This window comes from Calidris pugnax, unplaced genomic scaffold, assembly GCF_001431845.1.
Source record: "Calidris pugnax isolate Ruff unplaced genomic scaffold, ASM143184v1 scaffold44, whole genome shotgun sequence".
Lineage (NCBI taxonomy): Eukaryota > Metazoa > Chordata > Aves > Charadriiformes > Scolopacidae > Calidris > Calidris pugnax.
In genome coordinates this window covers 33,669,210-33,695,597 of record NW_015094506.1, presented here as the reverse complement: position 1 = coordinate 33,695,597, position 26,388 = coordinate 33,669,210, and the positions used below count along the sequence as shown (strand labels likewise).

Here is a 26,388-nt window from a genome sequence, read left to right as displayed (position 1 = left end):
TGTTTTCAGAGCAGAATTGTCCTACTGTGACATCAAATGATTGTTTCCAAAAGATATTGACAGATGGAGTTGCATAAAATAAAATCTTCCTAATGAATCTGAGTGAAACTTTTATGTAAATTCAAAAAGTTAAATTAAAGTAGGTTTTAACCTGAAATATTATTTTCTGTTTGGATCAATAAATGGTGAAACAATTAAAAAATGCTGAACATGCAATATTTTAAGACTAGTTTGACTGTCTAAATGCTGGAAACTTTGCTAAGATTCTTCTCCTGTCATTTTTATACCAGTTTTAAAATATGGAAGCAGGAAACTTTGAAGTTTTGGAAATGTATTATACTATTTGGCTGAATATGAAAATTGCAACCAAGCTCTTCAGCCCTTTTAAGTTGGCTCTTCAGTGAGTGATGAAAAACAACAGAAAGAACAAGATATCCCAAGAATAGAAGGGGCAATACTTTTTTCCTCCTACCTGGACACTTTCTCAAATTTAACCATCTGTAATTTTCAACCTTTTGCCATCCTTTGCCATATGTATTTATACGTAAACTCACTTTCATCACTATTCTTTTTACTGCACTGCAAGAATGGTTAATATTTTAATATCTTTTTTTTCCTCTTCTTTTATTCTCTGATAGGTATCCTATCTGCTGCATGCAACTATTATCATCCCTTAGTTTAGCAATCTGCCTCCTTGTTCTGAAGAATATTTTCCCTATGAACAGATGTATAAAGCTTATGATGCCTCCCAGAAAATAGAAAGAAGAGTCCATTTTTATTAGTAAAGCATCATCATCTGTACTATCTTCTTATAAAATAACCCTTTCTACATAGGAATTTTGCATTTTATTTTCAATTAGTGTTTTCCTCAACAGATGTTAAATATGAGACAGTGACACATTTATTTTGTTAAAATAAATGAATAAGGAGGGAGGAGAGAGACTTTGCATGTATTACTAATTTTGAGATTCCCAGTCCGCAGCAATGCTGGAGTTGGGTGCTGCAGACAAAGCTAGGTGTTATCATAGTAAAACAAACCCCTTATGTTCCCTTTGCATCCCTTTTGTCTTTCTTCTCAGAGTATTATAGGACTTGTGTTCAGTCTGCAATTTTCAGCAAATCATTTGCACATCGACAGTGTTAACCATCACATACACTGTGACAATTGCTGAAGTCTTATTTTCAGGAAAACACATTTTGCTCCCCTCCACATGCAAACATTTCCACATATGCTTCTGCTGTCACATTTACAAAAAATATCAGTTAATGTAAAATTACCATATGTTCCTGACAGGATGGAATCCTTCCTAGTAATTCTTCACCAGATTTTCAATTTCTGATATTGAAATCCAAATAATATATATCTTAAAGAAGAGACATTGTTTTACCTGCTGTGTCAGGTAGTTAAGCTCGGATGTCATCCCTAATAATAAACAGCAACAGTTTATTTGTGAATTGGCCATTGCAATAAAATAGGGTGTATCTGGATTTTCCAGTACATTGAACCCTATGATTCCATTGCTTACATCCTAAATGCACTGAATCTGAATATTTGGCCTTTTTTCTAGGTATACGCTGCTTGAACTTGCATCCTGTAATAAGAAGCAAATTATATAGTAGAACCAGGAACTGAATCCGTTGCATGAGTCCTTACTTCTCAGAAAGGAAATTTTAGAAGTGCTCAATATAGGGTAGAATAACCAATTTTCAGTTCATAAGAGCCAGAAGCAATTTAAAGGTGCTGTTGAATGTCATTACTCCATCAAGTTGTCATTAAGAAAGATTGACACTCCAGCCCTCACCTAGTGGACAAGCTGATGCTTGGGTGCAGGGAGAGTTTATATGCAAGTCCAAGTTCGTGAAGGGATCTTCAAAGAGTGACGCCTCATTTATCATGCAGTGTCATGCCCATGACTAATGCCCAAACAGTAACAGATTACAGAAATCACAGCTAGACCAAGTTTACCCAACAAGACATGCTACCATTTCCTGAATCTAATGTTAAAATTCCAGTACAAATCATTCCTTACTCAGGATGGAAAATATAAACTTCCACAATGTATTTTACCAATTTGGCAACACATTCTTTGAAGTACTAAGCTTAGCCATGCTTACCCATCCCTGCTCGCTTCCTCCAGCCCTCCTTCCCCACTCCAAGGTCCAGGTAGAAAATTTAAGATTATGTCTAACGTAGGCATTTTTGTTAGTTGCCACTCAGAGCACAATGTGAAAGCCTTACTCATGTGCTGCTTCTAAGCAGAATAGAATTATCATGTCCTTTCTTGCTATCAGTAGCAGCAGTAACAACAGCTTCCAGCTTCACTTTATTGTTGTTCTTTCCCAAGTCACCCAAAACAGAGAAGAAGGTAGAAAGACGGGGGGACAGAGAAGCAGCAGTTCTTCACTACTGAAAGCAAAGGAACAGGGAAAGAAAGGAAAAGAAGAACTGCAGTTAGAAATGCTACTAAGTGATATTATGCTTGCTTTCTAGCTGAACCCTGTCCCTTCCATCCCCCTAGAATCCTGATGTCACTCATCACTTAGTAAAGTAAATGGTTTATTAATCAAGTAGACTAATTTGTTTACTATTACTTGCTTTACTTTACTTGTTACTAGTAATCTAAAACCAAGTTCTGAAAACAGTCAGCAGAATCATCTGACATTCTATAGCCACATACAAAAAGGAAAGGAAGCTAAAACGGGGGAAGATTTGATCAACTTATCAGAATGGAAAAAAGGTGTAGCTTTACTGACGTCTCTGACGATAGGCCTGCTTACAGCTAACATGGCTGGGTTGGGCACCTCTGTTCTTGTTAATGAAAAAAACAATAGCTGCTGGATTTCTGTGTATAGGAATATTCAAGGATCATTTACCATTTCAAATCTCCTTTGAATTTTACTGATCTTTTCCCTTGAAACTCAAAATATTACTATGAAAAAATTCCTTCTGAAAACAACATTGCAAGATAGCAGTTTGATATATCCCTGGTGAATCAAAAATTCAGATGAGAGTACTCATCAGCTGGCTTCATTGTAGTATTTTGCTATTAAAAAAAAACAATAATAGCTAAGAAAACATGATTCTTGAATAAGTAAAATAATGACTTAGTATTATTGTCCCTTTTTAATTATTGTTATGTGATTACTAAATTCTAAGGTGCCATCAACAAAAGTTAAAAACAGTGTTCTTCATATCAGAAAGAGCTTCCTGGTGCTCATTCTGTTGTCTCAGGATTAGCTCCAGAAGTAAGGCTTTTCTTTAATTAACTGTACCACTTGGGAATCTGTTCTGCTTCAAAAACATCTCTGATCCCATAAAATGCAGATGATCTTTCCACAGCTTTGTTGATTCATCTTTTATCTGGTTGTAACCCAACAGATGACAGCAGAGGCTTCTGTATGGAGCAGTTCTGACTGGCCTGAAATGAAGAGAGGGACAAGGTGCCAGCAGTGCATCACCACTAGTGTTATTGTAGCTTACAGGTGCGTGCAACTGCCTCCAAACCCCAGTCGCCCCAGGCTTTAACAATGCTTAAAGCCACAGGAGTCCAACAGTCTAAGTCGCTATTGGCCTGCTCTGTTTTCTGTCTAAGGTAATTTCCAGTTTGTTACTGGCCATTAATGGCTGGCAGGAGACAATAACCTTTAAGTTATTGGACAGCTATAAGCAGCAGAACTTATTTTTTCTAAATTGTTAGCACATCTGAAATAGATGCCATGTCACAATTAATATAACAGTAATGACACCTCTCCAGGGCATTCCAAAACAGTATATTCAAAGTTCACATTGTTTAATGGAACAATTAATGCAATAATTTTGACTCTAATATGTCTTCACTTGTAAATCATCAAGCCATTAACCTTAATAAAGCCAACCTGCTGTCATTTATCATGCTCATCTAAATTGCTTGATACTGCAATAACAGAATACTTCACAGTAAGAAACATTTGAATGCCCCAGTGAAACCTTATAAATACAGCAACCTTTTAATGCACTGGGAGTATTTTGTAAAGAGCAAAGGCAAACTGGAAAGATACAAGAAAGAAAATTGGGCCAAAAATGCAGGCACAGTTAAACATAAAGAAATGGAAGGCGCTGATGGCAAACATAGTTCCTGCATTATAACTAAAACCAGACATGTAAAGAGCCGGGTAGGAAAACAGAAAATCTTGGCACACAAAAATAAGCTAAATCAAATAGCTAGGGAGTGTAGACAATAGATATATAAGTATCCCCTTGTGACTGAGCCAAACAGCCACGAAGTTTGAGTATGATTCAATACCTGGGGCATACCGTGTTAGTCACATTATAAAGCAATTTGAAGCAAGACTAGGGAATGCTCAGCAAGATGAGGTAGTAGATGAGAGACACAATTTTATTTACACATGAGAATCAGTCCTTTTACAGTAATTTGTGAGAATTTGGCCCAGAAAATTTTGGTCAGAAAAACTGCATCACTTAATTGTAAGGCAGATACCATCTTAACTCTTATCAGGTCAAACTCTCCTCTCTACTGAAAATGCTTAATTACAGTGCAGATTTTCTATTTCAGTTGCTTTCTTAATGATGAGCTAACTCTTAATGTGTTTTGTTTGCCAGTAGTTTTTGATTTATATATTCAAAAAGCACTAAATAGCTCCCAAATGAAATAACAAAAAAGTCGCAACACATAAGGATGGTCATTATAAGTTATTGTAATATGTGGATGGGTCAAAGAGCAACTTAAATCCAGTGAACAATTTAGGAACTGTTTAACAACACCATGAGGAATAATTTCAGAATTAAATGACCAAAATAAGGTTAAAAAATAAAAAGTTCAAAAGGAATTAACAGATTGTTAAAACAATAGCTGTCCATTACATACAAAAATGACACAGGTGAAAATGACTATACTCCAGACTATTTTGAGGAGAAAGCAAGCTCTGGAAGTGAAAGAAAAATACCTTAATCATACTTTTCATTTTACATCCCCAAATCATCAACTATGAGTATTACCTCACCTCATGTTTAAAAAGCTGTACCGGTCATACACTAGCCTGTAAGAAAATCTTGAATAACTAGTTCTAGAGAACACAGAATACTATTTAAAGTTGCTTGCACTGATCAGCAGCTGGCCTATATCACTGTAGTTCTGCTTAAATCAACACATCCTAGGTATCTGACTCAGAATTTCCAGAGGGAATATCAGCCTGGCATTGTCTCCTGGTTTATAGGAAAGGTCTATAATTGGGCAGACTCCCAATTTAGATATTTTAAAGTTTCTGAGATATTGGCTCAAGCTAAAAGTACAACTGTTACTATCTATAACAGACACTTGGCAAACTTACCTCAACAAAAATAACAGATTTAATATTTCATACGAAATGATGATTTGCAGTAGTACAAGGCGGAGTAACCCTCATACTATTCAGTCCCACAGTAGGAGAGAATAGTTTGTTCCAAACTAACATTCGAGTTGCATTACAGGTAAATTATGTGCAATAACTGTAAACACATCTTTATTTTAGACCATACATTTCACAATATTTAGTGTTCTACCCACATTTATCTTCCACACTAGCTGTGATCTCATTAGTTTATGTGTTTCAGTTAAACAAAGTGAAAAAATAGAAATGTCATTAATAATATATCCCCATTACCCATAGTCATCTAAGTGGACTGCTTGGTTTTTTTCCCCATGTCTATTATAATCAGCAGATAAATAGAATCAGCTTCACAAAACATTGAAAACCTTACTCTAGGTACTAACTCTGCATTGGAATGTCCAGTGAGATAACAGAATTAGAAAGAAGTGCCCTTGGAGGGTTAAAGCCATGGGATTTTTGGTTGCATTAGCCAGCTGCATCACCAACTATGAAGTTCTGTTTTGGCAACGTAACATAGCATTACCCTAATTATAAATAAATTGTTTCAGAAAAAGAGAACCCTTCCAACCCCCTTCCCAGTGTCCTTTAGTGCATTCACTGAATTTCAACCAAAGAGCTTTCTTGGTAACAATATCGTAATTATGTTTTTGCATTTGGCAAAGTTCTGTCACTCCTGAAAGTGAATTTCTGCTCTTTCAAGTGCCCATAAAATGAGATCAGAGGCATATTGCACACCTACGCTCCCCAGTGGGGTAGGATGCAAAATCACCTGCATGTCAGTTTGGCACATGGCAGTACCATGTAGGGGGTCCACTTTGGTCTGGAAAACATCAGAGATATCTTGAAGCAGAACTGACTGCTCTGCTAATGCAAACACTGTTTCTGGCTCTATAGCCAGCTTAGTGAGGATCTCAGCATCGCGTGGTATCAGTATGGATGGGTCCAGACACACCTGAAACTCCTGGAAACACAACCTATGTCTGTTGATTAGCACACTGGTCCTGGGAAGGGCGGAAGGAGTTCAGGCTGTGAGTCACAGACGTGTGGGATTGGCAAGTGAGCTCCAAAACACTGAGAGCTCTGCAGTCAAAAGCTACCGAAGCACTGCCAGTCCCCCTGGAGCAGACAAATGAAGCTGGAAATCTCTGTTTTCCTGAAAAATTGTAAGATCTTCCAAGGGGCTTTTAATTTGACAAATGAAGTACTTCAATAAACCAATTTCCAAAACTTAGAAGACAAGAAGTACAACACAAAAACAGAATAGAAAGTTTTAGTTTGGAAATTCTTGTTTTTGACATACATTTCTGTTCTTTGCCTGTTAAATACATAGAATGTAATCACTGATAAATATGTGTTCAAAAGAAAAATGAGAGGCAAGTAAATTCAAAACAACCATAAAATTCAAAGTGTAAAGGTCTTAAAATGGCAAGCCAAAACCAGAACTTAAAGAACAAGTATTCAAGTTTAATAAAACATAATAAATGTACATAATAAAACATCTATTTTACCACATTTTCTACTATTTCTGATGTTTATGATAGCAATAAATATCAGTTGTATCCTAATTATTAATGTGCCTCGGAGCTAAAATTTTCACAACAGCATGGGTGAGATTTAGATGTGATTGTATTTATTTATTTATTTATTTATTTATTGTAATAGCAATGACTTTGGTCTGTCTTCTTGTGCACAGCCTGGAAATTTTACTTTCAAGCATTTATTGTGAATCATCCATCATTTCCTTTCATTTTTCTCCTATTTATGTTTGGTCTTTTTAGGAGCACACGATACTTCTACTAGCATGTGCACACCACAGGAATCTATTGTGATTTATGTTTTCCTTTTACTGTGCAACTGTCATTAGTAAACTCATAATTTCAAAATTGTTTCCAGCAGTTCATTAAAATTCCCACATACTAGCCCTCAAATCTAATTGTTAAAAAGAGAGTTGATATTAAAGATGACTGAGTACACTACTGACAAACCATTAGATAAAAACACTGCTCATAGTTGTTTCCTCAATGACATTAGAATAAAAATAAATCTACTTAATTCAGTAGAGTTTAGATAGTATGCAGCTATGTAAACAGAATGATCAGATATAAATGCAAACACTATACGAAGTTGTAGAAAAGTGCATGAAAGTGTACAAAAATGTGGACAGTTTTTTAAAGGCAACCCAGAGCAGTGACATCCTCAGAACCTGCTGAAATTCCACTGCTGTGAAAGTCCATAGATACTTTTGATAAATTTCACTTTTGTGAATGCCACAGAGATCTAAATCTGCTCTTTTTTCGTGCTCATGAATGCGTTACTTCACAAGCAGTTCTTCTATTTTCCTATTTCCCTTGAGAAATTCTTTCTCAGAGTGTCTCATTCCTCCTATATTCATCTGTCTCCTTCTAACTATCTCATCATCTTGTATTTGCCACCCAGCTGCTCAAATTTTGGAAATCCTACCAACTTCATAATCTATCATTTTATTTTTTTTAATATATATATTCATTATATATATTCATGTATATATCAATTTATCTTTTTCTTAGGATGTCTTGTCTTCCTCTTGCTTTTCTTTCTATACATTTGCACTCATTTGCTCTTCTGTGTCTTTTGGGCTGCTTGGATTAATATCTACTGAAAATGGTATGTTCTGTTAAGTCTTCTACCTTCTGGCTACCTTGCTTTGCCCTCTAAAGACTATGGATATTCATCTCTGCTGATGGTGGTCTGTGACTTTCCTACCAGTGTTTCAGAAAGTATGACCAGTTTCTGTAGGCTAGAACTGCATATTTGAGGAAATCATGCAGAGAGTAACTTTAGCAGATAGCCCAAGCAATTTTTGAAAGCTGGAAACTGCTGGCATTAAAGAACAAAATCAGAAAATATGATAAGGATAATAGACAAATCAATCATAATAGTCATTGAAAATTCTATTAATCAAAAATATTTTTTCTATGCTAAACATAAATCCCTATTAGTCCTTTGTACCTAGCTGAGAGACAATCTGAGTTTACTGCAAGATTTCAGTGAAAATACCAGAATTCTAGAGTAACAGGAAGAATGAGAGACTAGAGAACCCTATTTGTCTTAAGTTCAGAGTATTTGTTGTTTGCTGGAAGAATTATTTCATGGATCATTTATTTGAATATTAGCCTTTTTACAAGGTTTTATTTCCTAGATATTCATGCTTGCTTCAGAGATAGGCTGTATTCAGGATGATAGCTCTGAAAGAAGTGCAGGAAGGAATATTAGTTTTTGTCCATGGTCTTCTGCCTTTTATAAGGAAGAATAAATCATGTGAGAGAAAAAAAAAAAAAAAAAAAAAAAAAAAAAAAAAAAAAAAAAAAAAAAAAAAAAAAAAAAAAAAAAAAAAAAAAAAAAAGGTGACTTTATGTGAGCCCCAGTATTAGAGCAAACTGTTTTGTGATGGTTGTTTGAACACAACTAAGAACCAGTTTTCCACATTAAATGAAACTGTCTTTCTTTTCCTAGACTTTACCACAGTGATTTAATAATATGATACTTTGATAAGTAGAAATGTTCTGAAGCACACAGAAATAATATCAGTAGTGACAGCATTCTTTTCAGTACATAAAACCACTTTGGATATTAATTCTTTTTCTGGGGTAAAAAACCATAATTTGCAAAATATGTAAAATGATCTTTGCTAGGCAAATTAAAAATTATCTGCTTACAAGAAAGCTTGAAATTGTAGTGGAATAATCCTACATATAGGACTTTACAAGCTGAAAAGGGATTAATCTTTACAATTTAATTCCAAAGAAACTGAGTAAAATTCTTCTTAGGATATAGGAAATGGATTTTAGAGATTCACAAGGAATTTTTTGGGATAGTTTTCTTGCTTGCTTCTGTTTTTTTTCCCCAAGAAATTCTGACAATCGAAACAGTTGCCTGATCCAACTATCTCACTTAAAACACACTTCATAAATATTGTAAATATCTTCCCCTGATGCGAAACAAATCCGAATAAAAGATGGAATTGATACTAAAACACACCCAATCTCGTTTTGGTATTTGAATTTTATCAGTTCTTATAACTGTGTTACTGTGTGGCTGAGGAGTCCCCCTTCCATGAGCCTGTTAACTATGACAAGGTGGCTTACTTTGTCTGGTGAAATCTGATCTACCTGAAGTGCCAGAATTCCAAGAGAGAGAGCACAGGTTAAAATCCTGTTATGGCATAGGTCTTTAATTACTTGCAAAGAGCAGAGCCTTCTAACTACAGCAGAGGGACAGAAAATGAGTTGGATGTATTGCTTCTTGATTACTGTGCTCTGAGCTGAGTTTTGAGCAGATTGTTCTTCCAGAGCCTTGCTAACAAAAGCCGATTTATTTTCCACTACCCCACATAAATCTGTATCTTTTACAGAACACAGAGAAGCTCCCTAATGACACAGAGCCAGGATCACCACCAGCTGATAGAATGGTAAGAGAGGTCTGTCACCAGAGACTGACCCGGTCTTTTATTGTATTATAGAGGCAAAGTTATACTTTGACTGACTCAGAGAATATAAGATAGAGTTTCTAGATAGCTATTAATGTTGATATCTATATTGATATAGAATTAGAATTTTATAAAAAACCTATAGACCCTCCTTTTTCCTGTCTCATGCAGAGGTTGAACAATCAAATCCCTAAAACACAGATTTTATGCAAAGTAGCACAAAACCACACACATTTCACAGACCCTAAACAGAGTAAATGTGAAAGCATCTTCACTTGTGCGGATGGAGCTCAAGCTGTTGAAAATCAGCCAACTAAAGAGAGCTAGATTCTCTCAAAAATTTTATCCTATAATTTACTTATTTTCCTGCTCAAATGAGATGAGGGAATTTTGAAAGCAATAGAACCCCAAAATGTGTAATACTGTTGACAAACTGCCAGGCACCACACTCAAGTAATTATCCCTGTATCCATCGTTACTCACTGCAGTGGGCAATGACATAATCTATCAACTTGAAAAATAAACACCAAGGAGAGTTCAAAATAGCCTTAGAGAAGCTTTAAGAAAGCTGCCAGTTGGTATTTCATACCAGCTTGCTCATTTAATATGCTAGAACACCACCTACAAAGTCCATGGTCATTTATATTAATTGACTCATTTCCATGGCATCTTTCTGAAAGCAATCATGTGATTCAGGGCAGTGATTAAATCAAGTGGCAGGCACAAACAGATATTCATAATCAACAGAAAATAAATGGTCCTGATGTTATGTTCTGAGGTCTTGCAGATTGCAGAGGAAGCTGGCATGGAAATACCCTTGATAACTGAACTCTGGCAATTTGCAGAAATTACTAAAATGTCAATGATTACTCCAGTCATTCAGATTTTGGAGTATAAGTGACTGTTCGTACTTGCCCTCCAGTTCCATGACTGCAGTATGAATGCCTTAAGTAAGCACAGATCTGGATCTGTGACCTCAAAGCAACCCACATCTTTCAGAAGTTTAGCAGCTTTATTCTGCATTAAAAGAAATCTCTGGTGGTATTCTAAGGTAGTTCTAATGGGAATGTAATCCAGACATCAGTTTAATATTTAAAACATAAAGTGACAGTTGTAAAGTCATCAATTAAGAGGGTTAGCTTCATTTTTCAATTGTAAATGACATCATCTAAAAATCTTAGATACTATAATATTGACTTTGTATCATTTACATGCCTGGCATAGAATAAAAATAGATGTTTCAAGATTTGAATTGGTGAGTCCATGAGCAATGCTAGCTCTAACACAACCCTGAGACTGTAAGAAATTAAACACAATCTCTGTCTATATACTCTCCAGAAAAAGCCAGTTTTTCTTTGGGATTTTGTTTTTCCTCTTCCTCTAATACTAGAAACCTATTTCTGTAGTACGTACAAAGCAACAGCTTCATTGATTTGCTTGTAGTGCTGTAACAAGCTGCTCTCAGTGTGATAGTACCAGTTATCTAACAAAAAATCTTCTTGCACTTATTTGAATACATATATCAACAGGGTTGATGGGGGGAGAGGGGGGCAGAAAATAGTTTCTTTACTATTAAGATAAAAAATGATTTTGTCTCCAAAACCAAAGAAACAGAAAAAAAGCATTTGACTAAGTGTAATGTAACAAATTTGATCCTGAAAAATTTGTCCTGAGTGAAGACCAAGCACAGCATGCAGTTCATGTAGCTTGAATGACAAATTTATAGATATTGGAAATGAAAGAACAGGTTAAGAAAATGAATAATGGTAAAAAAGATTTTTTGAGTTTGTTTTCCTCTGGACAATAGAAAATTATTTGCACTGGATAAATTTTAAGGGCAAAAGTCTGCTCTTTAGAATCAAATATGAACCTCAAGAACAAAAGAAGTGTCTGATAATGCACATAAGACTTAACAGATGCTGAGAAAATGCAACAATCAAAGGTTTATTGATACCTTAGATTTTCCTACAATCATAGAACAGTTTGGGTTGGAAGGGACCTTTAAGGGCCATCTAGTCCAAACTCCCCTGCAATGAGCAGGGACATCTTCAACCAGATCAGGGTGCTCAGAATCCTGTCCAATGTTATTTTGAATGTTTCCAGGGATGGCGCGTCTCCCACCCAGTGACAGTGTTTCACCACCCTCATTGTAAAAAACTTCTTCCTTATATTTAGTCTTAATCTTCCCTCTTTCAGTTTAATGTCATTCATTTTTTACCCTTTTAAGTTTTAGTCAGATGCAGTGGAATAGATCCAATGCCTTGAAATAGTGAAATACAATACCTAATGAAAGTAGGATGAACGTTGTTGCAAGGAGCTGGTATCTTGAAGCAAATGTTTATGAGACTGAGATTTTTCTTTTTAATCATACTTGTAATTAATTGCATCAGTAGCCACAAGAATCCCACTTTCTCTAAAAAAATGTGAAGCAGCAGCTCAACAGAGAAACTGCTCTCCGAGACAAGTCGAATTCCTCAGGAAAACTTGGCTGAGACGTGATTATATACAGTGCTCCCAGGCTAGCTGGTTGTTTTTTGTTCTATTTAGTTCATTCCTCAGTGACTCAGGATATTGTTGCTGTTGCTTGAAACTATAAGTTCCATCATATTGACCAACAATTTATTAGAAGAACTTTTAAGTATGGCTCTTGCTACTAAGCAGTTTTCTTTAACAAAAGCAGGTGATTTTACTTGTCAGACAGGACTCCTCCAGACCTGTAAACACAGATTTTCAATCCACCCTGTATCATCCCTGTTTATTCACACTATTTCCATACATTTTTGCATGGAAATGTGATTATCTTTTTTATTGCTGTTGTTGGGTGTAGCAGGAGTACAACAGTAGCAATATTTTTGTCCATTTCGCTTGAGGCTATAAAAAGAAAAATATATATGTAAAATGGTATAAAAATATGCACATATGTATGTTACAGGTGTGAGAATTCAATCTCAAGGCCTACATGTGCAGAGAGTGGGATGTTATCTTCCCTCTTTTTTTGTTAAATTTCTAAAACCAATGATCTGAGTTCATCCCACCTTCTCTTAGTTACTTAATGGAGACAATCAAATTAGAAACCTAGTTACTCTTATGGAATAAGAGTTATAGACATCTTGACAGAATGATTCATATCTTACACAAGCTGACTCATTTTTTGGAAATTAATATCTTTTTGCACTAATGATAGAGGGAGCCTAAGGTGAACAGACTCCCAACTTAGGCGGCCCAAAAACAGATGAGTGAAGTTCACCTAATTTATCTCTAGTTGTCTAAGACAGTCTCTGTCAAAATTACCTCATACTTGTGTCACAAAATTGAGAGCATTTTTAAATACAGGAATGGTTTTAACATAATTTAAACAAAAACAAGAACAAGGTATTTCCAGTTTGGAAAACACTTTTTAGCTTGAAAATTCCTGACTCTTTTAGTGATTAAAAGGCTTTCTTATCTTTTTTTAAACTTGGACAAGAAAAAGCACAGTGCTTTAGTTGTGGAAGTTCTATCATTGCCTCCAGCGTACAGCCAGTCAATCAAAAGTCTCTAAGCTGTCAGAGTAATGAAGCAAAATGAGAAGAAAGAGCTGAAAAGGGGGACAGCATCAGGGGATGGAGTGCTTTCTCATTTGGAATTGCAGAGTTGAGAGTAAGGTTTAAATACTTGAAAAGCAGGAAAAGAGGAACAGATCCTTGATGAGATGTTTATATGTATATGAAAAGACTAAAGGACAGAATTATAGGAAAGGGAACTTTTCTGAAAAGTTCTACAGTACATGTAGTTGACTAGCTCTGGTTAATGGCAGGGCTGTAACTCCAACTCTAACATCACAGTTTTTCTTGTTCAACTTTCCAGAGAAAGACCAGTTGACCACTAGAAATGTCAGGAAGACTCAAGGCCATTTTTAAGTTTTAAAATTATGTCGTGACCTTTGCATGCAGGAACACACACACAAGCAAAGCAACAAATTTTTTATGGATAGGAACCAAGGAACAGAGATACGCTATCCAAGTTTTTCGACCTATGCAGTCCTAACTGGAACTCCATTTGCCAATGATTTGTGAGAAGAGATATTGCGATGCTAGCTTAATGGCATGGTTGCTTTTAGACACAGGTAAATATAAAGAATTTAGGCAAGGACCTCCAGTTATTTGAATTTGCATTCAAAAACACATTTTAAACTCATTTTTGGAGCATGGTAAGAAATCCAAAACCACTTTTGCTTACATTTGTCCATAATGATCTGTAGGAGATAAGTTTTCACACAGAAGTACAAGTTCTAACACCAAATTGGCAAAACACTAACTTTCAAAGATGTAATTTCATATCTTGAGATGTTTTCATGTGTAGTTTTTGTAGAAAGGTCCTGAAAGAGAAAAAAAGACTTAAATAAAAGTGCTTGCAGGAGAAGGAGTTGAAAATACATGCTTCTATTCCTTACTGTTTTACTCTAAAGGAAAAGTGAAAAATCAAAAACAAACAAAACACAGCAAACTTGAGATTCAACTTACTTTTTTCCACAAGCTTAAAGGAAACACTCTTTTAATCTGTGTAGCAGTGTTTCCTCCCTCAAATATATGTATAAGATTATTTGGTTTCTACGGACTGACTGGGTTTTAACACTATTTTGTACTTTCTCTTAAAGGTTTTACTCACAAACTTGATTGTGAGTAGATTGTTTACAGGATTCCCTCCTGTAAACAAACTACCGTAGTCTCAGACTTTACATTCCCACGTCTTGATATGTAAATGGTGTGGGCTATGCAGAGCAGAAATTTGTCTTCATGTCTTTAATCTAGTATTTTAGAAAAGGATTTGAACACAATTAAAACCTTTTAACTGGGAACTTTCCAAAACTTTCAAATACTATCATCTTCCTATACTTACATTGGTCCCCATCAACAGCATGTGGCATAAATTGATAAGAGTTAATTCTAGGGGCATAATATTGTCAGATTTATCAGACATCTTTGATTATGTAAGAAGTTAAAATCTTATTTACTATATTTTTCACAATTCCAAATGTAGGCATCATATTATGGGAAAAGAAGGAATGCTATAAAAGCCAAGAGAACCTCTATAAATAGCATTTATTTATTTATTTATTTGAATCTTTCTCACAGGTGGTTTTTGTTGGTTTTCTTTTTTTTTTTTGCTATATGTTATCATAAATATTATATCCATTTAAAAATATTTGAAGAATAATATTGTATTCATTTAGTTTAATAACAACTGTTCTGAGATCACACCATGTGCAAAGAACATTTAATATATGCCTGAGCATTCAGAACTTCCATTTGCTTGTAAGGATGCAAAGGCAAAAATATTTACTAAATAGCCACAATATTCACTAAATATATCAGAATATAATATTCATTTAGTCAGTAGATTTTTAATGACTGTATGACTTTCTTCCCCTAGGTATGCAAAGACTGACTGAGAATTATAGTTTGGGAACAGAATGCAAGTTTAAAGAAACACCACTGCATTTTATGTGAGTGACTTGAAAAAAAAAAAGAAAGATGTTAAAGATGCATATTGGGATTTAATGTTTTGCTGTTTCCTCTAGGACACGAGACACTACTCAAAACACAAATACTTGTAGAGTAGGATAATGTTAGTCAAGTTTGAAACTATACAGAGAAATATACAATTAATATCCATGCAGGAAAAACATTTGTGTGAGAACAAGCTAAAATTTATAAAGTGTCAAGGTCATGACTTGATGCTCTGTAACTTTAGGCTTCAGTGAAGAAGTTTGGTGCACAGGGAGTGGTAACACTTTTCAAGCTGGGCAGGACTTTTAAGCAGAACTGTTAGACCTGCTCCATAATGTAGGATACCACTGCAGCAGTCTCTAAAGTTGTGATCAAAGAGCAAAGCAATCACTCTCAATGAGAAAACTCGTACCTCCAGGGAAAGTCTATCTCCTGCCCGCTACAGCTGCAGTCAGGAGTTTTCTTCCAGCCTGACTTTCTAATTGGCAGCGCTCAGTATCTTCCTGAGTCAGTCAAACTCCATTCATTCCTCTTAGATCACTTCTTCCCTTGACTACTGAGATCCCTTCTCCCTACTTGATAATCTCCCAGCCAAGCAAACTCAGTCCCTTAGAAAAAGGGCACAATTAACTCATTATGCATAAAGCAGGATAGAACTATCCTTCTCTTCAGTTGCCCCAAATCTTTCTAAAAAAGAACATAGTAGACTGTAAACTGTAAGGAAGCAAATATAAAACATATATGCTCCTACACCAACTTTCTCTAGCCTACATCTGCAGAAAATGGCAAAAGATTAATGTTGTCAGATGTCTCACAATGTTTACATTAGACACCTGCCCTGAATTACTCCTGTAGGAATCCACCCTTTTTGTTGACTGTGGAAAGCTTCTAGACAAAACATCCCCCCAGTAAACACTAGATTTGTGAGTACACAGCTGTACACCTACCAAGCTCTATCTGCCCATGAACTTAAGGTCTTACAGAGCCACTGTGCATTTCTCCAGTAGTGCTATATAGCAACAACCATTATTTACTGCAATAGGTGGGTGGGTCTGTGTTTTAACACCTGGCAGCTCATAAACCAACTGCTTGCGTGTACTAGAAATCAGAAGTTCCTTTTCCCAGCTCTTTCTATTTCCTTTACTGATGGGGGCACTGACAGGATCTAATAATGAAGTGGTTACTTCTGTGGTACAAGTTTTTCTTCTGCTTTGCAACATTTCTTATAATACAAAGCTCCAATTTGCATATTTGCAGATCTTTTCTTTTATCCATTTTGCTGGTACACCTCGCACTTTTGATTTATTATTTTCAATTTTTATATAGCATAAATATTGAACGAACCTATCTTTTCTTCTCTCATTTGGATGTTATTTTGAACCAAAATATTGCCTGCAGTGAACGTTCATTCTTTGAATCACAAAACAAAGTTTATTTCTTCTATCCATTGTCCTGCAGCTTTTTTTCTGCAAAAAGGCTTTCATTTTTTTTTCTTCTTTCTTTTTCAGCTTTGTAAATTAACACTTGTATTGCAGACAGTCTCAGGAAAAGAAACATAAAAAACAGTTATGATTAGACTTTGGGGACCACGAGTTGATAAATGAAATTGCTTCAGTTTGTTTTTAATATTTATGAAGAAGCAATCTGTTTGTTAGAATGCTTACAATGTAGCAAAAATTAACAAAACATTAGAATGGTTTGGAACCTAAATTACTAGCCATAATTACAGTGGGACTTTGCATTCACATGAAAGGACTAGAAGACTGCAAAGAAGCCCATGGGACCTTTTATTCCTTAGCTAAAAGCTGATTATGAACTTATTTGTTATTTCTTTAAGGGATGTGTTATCCCACTGTAGGTGTCTGCAAATGCTTATTAAAGATATGTTAGTTCAAGGTCTAGATTACTGTGCTCACATTCCCTAGTCTCTTGTAGAAAGATCTTATCTTTCTCCTTTACATGGATATTTTATGACAGATTTTTTTTTTTCACAAATATAGCTTCCATTTTTTAAAGCAGTATTCAGATACCATTATAGACGTCCTCAGACAGCAGCAACCAAAAAGAGATTTAAAAAAAACCCAAAACACCAGAGGACCACTTTTTTACATTCAAATAATTATAAATGAGAAAACTACAAAATCATCTTGTCAGTATATGTTTGGATTTCCTTGTGTACATATACATACATTTAACAGCACCCATATACCATTATGATTAAAAGAGTGAAAGTTGTATTTAAGTATACAGTGCACAGTCTAAAATGTATGTCTTCTCCTGTCTTCAGTGGTGTGACAGGAGAAGGAAGGATGAAATGTTGTGGTGGGGGAGAAAAACAAGGTTTAGATGGGCAGGAAGAGGAGCAAGTGAAAAGCAAAAACTTTTCTTGCTTGTGAATGAGGGGGACTCACAAAACCTAAGATGGGAAACAGTAGTTCTGAGACAACAGACAAAAAGAGATTTTTTCAGAGCAAGTATTTTGGTTCCCCAATCCAGTAAATGAAGTTCTTCATATCTACTTCACAGAGGAACATAACCTCCCAGTCCACAAGGCATGGGTGTAAGTTCAGAGAAGCTGCCCCAGGAATCCTTCCAGCCATGCCCGGTATAAATGAAGAATATTAATAAGCCATTCTACTTCCACTCACTCCTGCTGTAGGCCCTTCACCATTCACACACTTATTTAAATCTATCTGTGACCAAGGTATTTTTTGATATATACATCAAACCTGTAGAATATGTGTGTGTGTGGCTATAGTACTTAGCTGGTGAAATATGGAGAAATGAGGCGCTAATGTTAGATTTCTATTAATGGATCCTCCCTTAAAAGAAGTTTAGGCATCTGCATAACTTAGTAAATGTTAATACTGAAAAAAAACGCAAACCACCAACTCTCACAGAAAATTTTATAGTCTTCTTTAGAAATTGCATAAACTATTTAAATTAAATTTAAATTTTAGTATGAAACAGACTGATGATTCTATTCTAAGTTGAAGCCTCAATGTACTCTGAACATTTGATCTGCTATCACTGCATCTATAATGTAGAAAACTATGAGACAGCATGATTAACAACTTTAATTGGCTATAAGCAAAAAGACCATAAAAGAAATATAAATAACATGTTGTAATTAAGCAGTAAGTAATATTAGTCTTTGAAAAAATGCAACATGTTTCTCTAAGCGGTTAGATGACTGAAGGTACAGACTTTCTTTTTTTTCATGTACTTATGTACTGTTCATGATTCGTTTGTTAGGGTTATAGCTCAGCAGCTTTGTATGCTGTTGAAAACAAAGAGAAAAAAAACGGTTTGGAATAACCATGCAATGGACAGAAGCTATGAAGCTAAGTTAGGTTTAAAACTCAGACTCTGAAAACCGTTTTTTATTTTTGTCTCTGATACACATCTTCCACGATATTGTTCATAGACCCCACCAAAAATGTTATTCTTGTTGCAAATCAACCAGCTTGGTGGCATTATGCCAGCTATGATTTTAGATTCTTTCTCTAAATGTCTGTAAAATATGGTTTAGAAACAGAAGTGCAGATAGCATAACAAGGAAGAGATTGATTATCTAACCGAAGATTTGCTATGGCTTGCTACAGTTTGTAGCAGTAGTGATTCTGCACTGTCATTTGAGATTACTTTCCAAGCACTCAGTGGTCACTATAAATATTTCTTACACTCCATTTGTGGTACTTAGTGTTTCAGACTGGGTTCCTCTGTAACAGTAAATTACATGTCACTGGAAATGGGAGTGACTATTACTCAGGAAAAAAAAAATCCACACCAAAAATCAAGTGAACACGAAAAAAACCTCCTTTCATTGGAATACAATATTTAATTGGAATACAAGTCTTCTTACTTTGTTACTATCTCTTCTAGGAAAACTTGGAAAAATGTTTTAGACACAGCGAAAAACTGGAGTGAGCTCTTACTAACATCATAAAGCTGCCTTGTCTATGAAGTCATGCAGGTTTACAAACAATCGAGTGCTGTGGGAATGACAGGGAAGAATAACAAATACTTGAATAATGGAGTGCTTGGATATTAAAATGCCTGAAAAAGGGAAATAACAGTAAAGGGATGAACTGAAAGTAAGGCAATTTTGAGGCAGTGTTTTGAGTTCAGCAATCCTAATACAACTGAGAGCAATTTTTTCTCTTTTCCTCTGTGTCCTTTACACAGTGTGCAAATTCCCATAGACTATGTGTTTGGTATGGAAAGGAATGGCATGAACAATCCTCAGATTAATGAAATTATTTTACAGGATCCTGGATTTTTTCTACAATTATTAAAGGAGGTGTCCTAGTGCTGTTTTTATCACATTCATTTAACTATTATGGCTACTTAGAAGTGGTCATTTTACATTTCATCTTATTTAGACTCTTTCAGGAAACCAAATTCACCACATGATTTGTGTGGTTTTCTGTAGTACTTCTGTCCTTCCTGCACAGACAGAATACTCTGAAAAACTAGGTGCCATTGTTTATCTCCACCTTCCATGGAGACTTAAGCAATATCTTTTATCATAACGCCTATTATTATATTTTCTTCAGCTGTTTATTCTATCATTATACAGTAGAAGCTCTGAGTATCATCAAAGCCTACCAACCTTCATTAGATCATAACAGCACAAAGATGTAGGTTACATTCTCCAGTTATTTTAAGAGTTGCTTGACTTGCTGAAAGTACCTCACTTGTACATCCAGCATGGGATTCGCGTGATCCGATGTAGGCATCTGCAATACAGATGTCTATGCCTGAGCCAGCAGTGTATATTCCCTTTATAGCCAAAGGAGAGAAACAAGCATTTCTAGAATGCATCTCACAGCCTCTTAATGCAAATTCCCAATTAGGTCAGATGAATCACACCTTAAATATTGCTATACGCCTCCATTGTCTGTTAAGCATGTCAGGTCACTGGTTCAGATATATATAAATGATAAGCATTCTTCTCTTTCCAAACCTGCCGAAGCTTGTTTCCCTCATTCTTTTCAAGGAAAAAAATCCTATGGATCTTCTTTTTGTAACTTCAACATTATTTTTTAATAAATTTTATCTTAGCTTTACTTTCCACAATAGTGGTAGTTAATTACATTTAATTTATTGACTGACTGTTTAAGACTAGTATTAGCTCCAGAGTAGATACAGAGGAAGAAAGAGTTTCAGTAGGCAATTTCATAGCCTAATTAAAGACATAAATGGGAATAAATTAAAGTGTGAATTTATAAATGTTCTTTGACTGGCCCTCTCCTGAGACTACTGCTTTCTGTGGGAGAGCAGCTTCCAGCTATCCTTTCAAAGACTGGAATGAAGTTTGCTCTTTGAAAAGAGAGAGAAAGAAATTACATCATGATGACATCATCGTTTTAAAAAAGAGTCTAGTAGTTTAGTGTGTAATGGCTACTTTGGATGAGTTCTTTGAAAATCCTCAGATTAAAAAGAAAATTGAATCCAGGTGCTCAGAGTATTATGTTATTCTGTAACAGATGAGTGTCATTTCTTCCTAGAAGAGAACAGCAACAAGCAGGCTGAGCTGTTTTGTGTACATTAGCCTGTTCTTATTCATGCGATTCATGTGATCTCCTCAATCCACATGTGATTGAGGAGCCAACAAGGAAAGGCTCTCTCCTGGACCTGATACTTACAAACAGCCTTGGCTGCAGCGATGATGTTCAAGATCCTAAAAGGAAGGAGCAGGGCAAAAAGCAGGACTGCAATCCTGGCTTTCAGGAGAGCAGGCTTTCGCCTCTTCAGGGACCTGCTTGGAAGAATCCCATGGGAGACAGTCCATGAAAGAAGTGCAGGAGAGCTGGTTGATATTCAAGGATCACTTCTTCCAAGCTCAAGAAAGAGTCATACTGATAAGCAGGAAATCGAGCAAAGGCAGCATGTGAACTGCATGGATAAGCAAGGAGTTTTAATTGAACGTAGACATAAAAAAGGAAGAGTATCAGAGGTGGACATGGGGGTAAATGACCCAGAAGGAGTCTATAGTCGCTACCCAATCTTGTGGGAACAGGGTTAGGAAAGCCAAGGATGACCTGGGGTTGAATCTGGCAAGGAATGTGAAAATAAACAAGAAAGGATTCTACAAATATGTAAACAGGAACAGAAAGACTAGGTAAAACACAGCCCACATGCTGAGTGGGACAGGGGATTTGGTGACAAATGACATGGGAAATGCTGAGGCTCAATGCCTTTTTTACCTCAGTCTTTACCAGTAAGACTTGCATTCAGGAGTCCCAGGCACCTGAGATCAGGTGGAAAGTTTGGAGCAAGAAAGCTTTACCCTAAGTAGAAAAGGACAAGATTAGGGAGTACTTAAACAAATTGGGCATTGGGGAGGCTCCATTCAGGGATATATTCAAAAATCTGACTGAACACAGTACTGGTCACCCTGCTTCAGATGACGTATCTTGCTCTGGGAGTTGAACTAAGTGATCTCAAAACGGGCCTTCCAACCTCAAAAATTCTATGATTCTGTAATTCCAGCTATAGGCACCAGCCTATAGTGGTGGATAGAGTCAATTTAGGTTCAAACTAAAGCTGAACTGAGGTAGATGCAAAGATTTCCGGGCACACACAAAACCACATCTTCTATACATAAAAGTTAGCCTCAATTGGCTGGACCTGACCTGTGTAGGTTTCTGACACAGCTAATGGAAAGAGAACTTTCTTCAGAGAAAATTCAGGGTGGAAAATTTGCTGTAAGAATTGTGACTCCCTTCTGGAAGGAGTCACTTGCTTTCGTGACCAGAGGGACCCCTAAGAAAACATACAAACCCATGGAGGTTATACAGCAACCAAACAGGGGCTTTTCAGTTACTGCTTTAGAATTCATTGTTAAATTTCACCAAGCTTCAGTTCCCTTTTTTTGGATCTAACCCAGAAAACTTTCTTCAAAGCCTGAATGGTGAATGAGAGAAAATCTTTGAGCATAGTTGTCTCATTAAGCACCAAGCTGCTAGGGTTTAAGTTCAGAAATATTAGTCCGATGTCCTTTCATCTGCATAAATACATTTTTACAGGACATTTGGCCTTTTTCATTCCTCCAGTTTTCTAATAAAGATTGACCTTCACAGGAAGAGAGAAGGGCAGAGAGTCTGATTGAGAGGAAAGAGTAACACAGGGAGAGTAACTCTCTCTATAAATTGAATCTCTCTGACTCAGATTGTTATATATATGATATCAAGAGCAGAATGATTGACATTGCAAAAAGAGAAAAAGACAGAAACACCTCCAGAATACCATAGCATTCACTTGCTATTTTAAATTATATGAACATTCTTGATTTAGTTAAGTAAGAAACATACTTAGGTTTAAAAGATATACAATGAATATGACCAGAAGTCATAGGTTACCTTTTACATTGCAATTTTTTCCCTGTGTTTAAAAATATGCTATTCATTATTATTACAGCCAGACATTTCTAATTGGGGAGAAAAATAGATAAGAGCCACTTGGACCTATTCTTCGTATCTGAGCCTTTTCCAAACAAATCTTCAGTGAAACATATCCATCAACCCAATACTTCTGCAATCACAACCATCCCTCTTGTCCTACATTGTGATGGTGTTGTGCCTTTATTTGGTAGACAGTTGGATAATTTCAGTCAACATGCTCAAAACTCATATATTGAAGGTTTTTGTTTTCAATTCCATTAAAAATTTAAGTTAAAAAACCCTCAAATTTAATTACCCGATTTCTTTTTTTTTCCCTTTCTCTTTTTGTGGGATGGGATGTACTTGCCCAGTGACAGTGGTAGAGCTGCATAGAAAGTTTAATCAGTTCAAAATTGTACTCATAAGTTAGCTGTGAAGAAAAATATGGGGTTGAGGAAAGCATGAGTATTTTTAATGGGTTTGTTTTTAAGCTTTTTTGTAGTAGTTATGGATTTTTTTCAAAAATGAGGAATACTTAAAACTGACTCTTATAAATATAATGAACGCAATTAAACCAGACAATGACTTAAAAGAAGAAAGCATATAAGTATTCATAAATGCGTGATTTACTTGGTGGATTGTTGCTTGGTTGTGGCAGCCAAGAACCCCCACAGCCACTCATTCTCTCCCCTCTGACCATCCTCCAACCCCACATGATGGAGACAAGTGGGGAGAACAAGGGCAAGAAAGCTCATGGGTCAAGATGACGACAGGGAAATCATTCACATATTATTGTTACGGGCAAAACAATGTGGGGAATGTGACTTAATTTACTGCCAGTTAATATAAAAATTTAGTCCTTGATTCAGGTAATGGAAACAAAGAAGATAAATTTAAACACTTAGGGAAAACTTGTTTTTCTAAACTTCACTCAGACACCTCTCTTCCCCCTCTCCTGTTAACACTCCCCTGTTATCACTGCAGGTAACAGTCCCTTTGTTAAGGTGAAAGATAGTGCAGGGGGTTGGGTCAGTGTGTGGTAGTTTCTTTCCATTGCTCATCATTTATCATCCTGTTCTTCCACTACTCCTTCCATCTCACTTGTTTCCTCTGCACTCGTATGAGTCCTCCAGAGCCTGTAGATACTTTGAAGCTTGTCCATGGGCCACAGTCCCTCTTAGTTTTTTCCAGTTCCATTACTGATCGCCTCCTACTGCTCTGGCTGTATTATTCTTTTTCCTTAGCATTGTCTCTCCTTTCCTAAATATGTTTTCATAGAGGTGCCACCACCTTGGCAGATGGGCTCAGCTGTGTCCTCTAGTGTGTCCACTGAAAATGGGCAGATGGTCTCTGCTGTGTCCTCTAGTGGGTCCACTGAAAGTGGCTGGAACCAGCTGTGTCTTGCATGGAGCAACCTCTGGCTTCTTCTCACAGAGGCCACCCCTGCAGCCCCCCCGCTGCCAACACCTTACCATTTATTCCCAATACATTACTTTAATATAAATAAATGTATTTTATTTAAATATACATATGAAATACATATCTTTTGTGGTAAAGCATTTATTTCACAATTACATAAAAACCCCTTCTAACAGTCTTAAAATGAGATGTAAAAGTAAATGCCTACTCAGTAACTGATTATCAAGTAACACCCTCAGACTTTAAGAGTCATAAGGGGAGGGAACAGAACAAGGTGAAATAAGTAAGAGAAGAGAAGGAGTAGGAAGGATATGAAATAAAAAAAAATGATGAATTCATAAAAATTTCAAACTGCAGGCTGTTGCATTTATTCAAAATCTGACACGTGAAGAATCTATTTACAAAGGAGCTGACCTGTATTGCTTAAGTGAAATGCTTTAGAGTAGTGTTAAAGTAACTCTATAGCAAGATGCCGTAGTCCATGAGCCATTGAAATCATCAGCATTTTAATGGTTCATGGACTAACACCTGAAAAATTTTCTTATCCAGTGTCTATTTGAGGGCTTATGAGTCAACAGAGATACAGGGGACCACAGGTATCGTAGTCACAGGCACATTGCTGGCTTTCATTTGGAATTCAGAGTTCTCTCATTTACAATATCACAACAGCTTTAAAGTCTTTTCCTCAACATGGAAAAATGCAAAGAATGTCTGGCTCAGAAGTGTGGCTGAAACATGGTGGAGTTTGTTTCATTTTGGTTTAATAGCAACACCAAAGTGCATGCAGGATTTTGTTCCTTGCAAAACTTAACTTTTGAGACTTTCTATTTTAAAATATGGTTGATTGCTTCTTCATTCAGATTTCACCAAGCATAATACTCCCTCACTAGCTAAATCTAATTCCAAATGCTAAGTGCTAAGCCAAGCCCTGCTCAACAATCAGTAAATTGCGATGCAACCATCAAAGGATATGGTCCCTACACTTAGTTTTCCTGATGCCTCTCAGTTGTATAGAGGCTGTCATTATATGTAGTGGGGATCTAATTGAACCAGTGCATAGTGGCGGAAAATTACAGTCCTGATAGTGAAATAAGACCTGATACGATTTTGCAGCAGTACCAGCACTATTCAAATCTCATAATGTTAGAGGAAGGTAATTGCCAGGATTGATGGAGGATGCTCAAATGTATGTTGAACTTTGCATGTTTGATATCTACTCTTAAAAATGGAACTTTTATAATCGGGACCTCTCAAAACTGCTGGTGCATTACTCATAGATAAAACTTTTTTCTTCAGTGTCATTGGCAATCATCACAATAGGTCCCTGAGAACTCAAAACATTTGGGGATATTTTTCTAAATCTGAGGATTCTTCCAAATTGCATTATTGCTCCTTTTGTGTTGTTGGACTTGTGCTTCCATAAATCTCTAGAAATACAGGAAGAAGACATTTCAGATTATCTGACTTTTCACATTTTTCACTTTGCCTAGTGACCATAACTAAAACAAAGATATTAATGCCTCTACAAGTTTCAAAATCCTTAAGTGTTACTTTGAATTAATCCTTAAACTGGTAGTTCAGCACACGTTTTCAAAATATCAGTGAAGAAAATAAAACCAGTTATACACTTCTACTCTTCCTGTTAGACTTAATAGCTGATCGTATTCATAGACAGTATTTTCCCATAATAGCAAAATACTGCGTACTCCCTATATCTGAAATTTTGGGATATGTTGAATTAAGCTTTGGAGTAGGTTTGTTACAAATCTCTTGCTGGCATAGAGTGGCATAAAACAGTCAAATGTTAGATGTGAATGGAGACAACAAATGGTAGCCGATGGCATAAGGTTTTGTGCAGGATAATGAGTTGACATGGAATTCAGAGAATGAAGTATCACCAGCGTAACAGGTTCTTTGTAAGTAAGAATAAGAAGTCTTAACCTTGGGAGTGCCAAGGTTCATATCTATTAATATATGGGAGGCTTCATGATACAAATTTTAAGATCTGTAAACATTGCTAAGCTTAACTCCTAATCCTTTCAAGAGGAACTAATTGTATACATAGGTTCCTAAATATCATGGCCAAAGGGCTTCTGAGGTAGGCACCCAGAAGGAAATACAAAGTTATGTACAAAACTTTCCTCTGTCATATGCAGATTTGGGTGTCTCTGAACAATGCCTCAGAGCATCATGGTGAGGAGCTGCCTAGATATTCCACAGAGGAAATGATCAGAATTGGGAGTTATCTGAAAAGAACTTG

At 36.1% G+C, this 26,388-nt stretch overlaps 1 long non-coding RNA gene across 2 annotated transcripts in view; it reads left to right on the top strand.

Annotated features, from left to right (window-relative positions):
* Nucleotides 1–26,388, top strand: part of LOC106901158 — a 39,527-nt gene that overhangs the window by 3,953 nt on the left and 9,186 nt on the right. For both annotated transcript variants that reach the window (XR_001414260.1, XR_001414259.1), the window contains exons 3-4: nt 9,758–9,814; nt 15,245–15,317. This is a non-coding gene — a long non-coding RNA (uncharacterized LOC106901158). The remainder of the gene's footprint in view (nt 1–9,757; nt 9,815–15,244; nt 15,318–26,388) is intronic.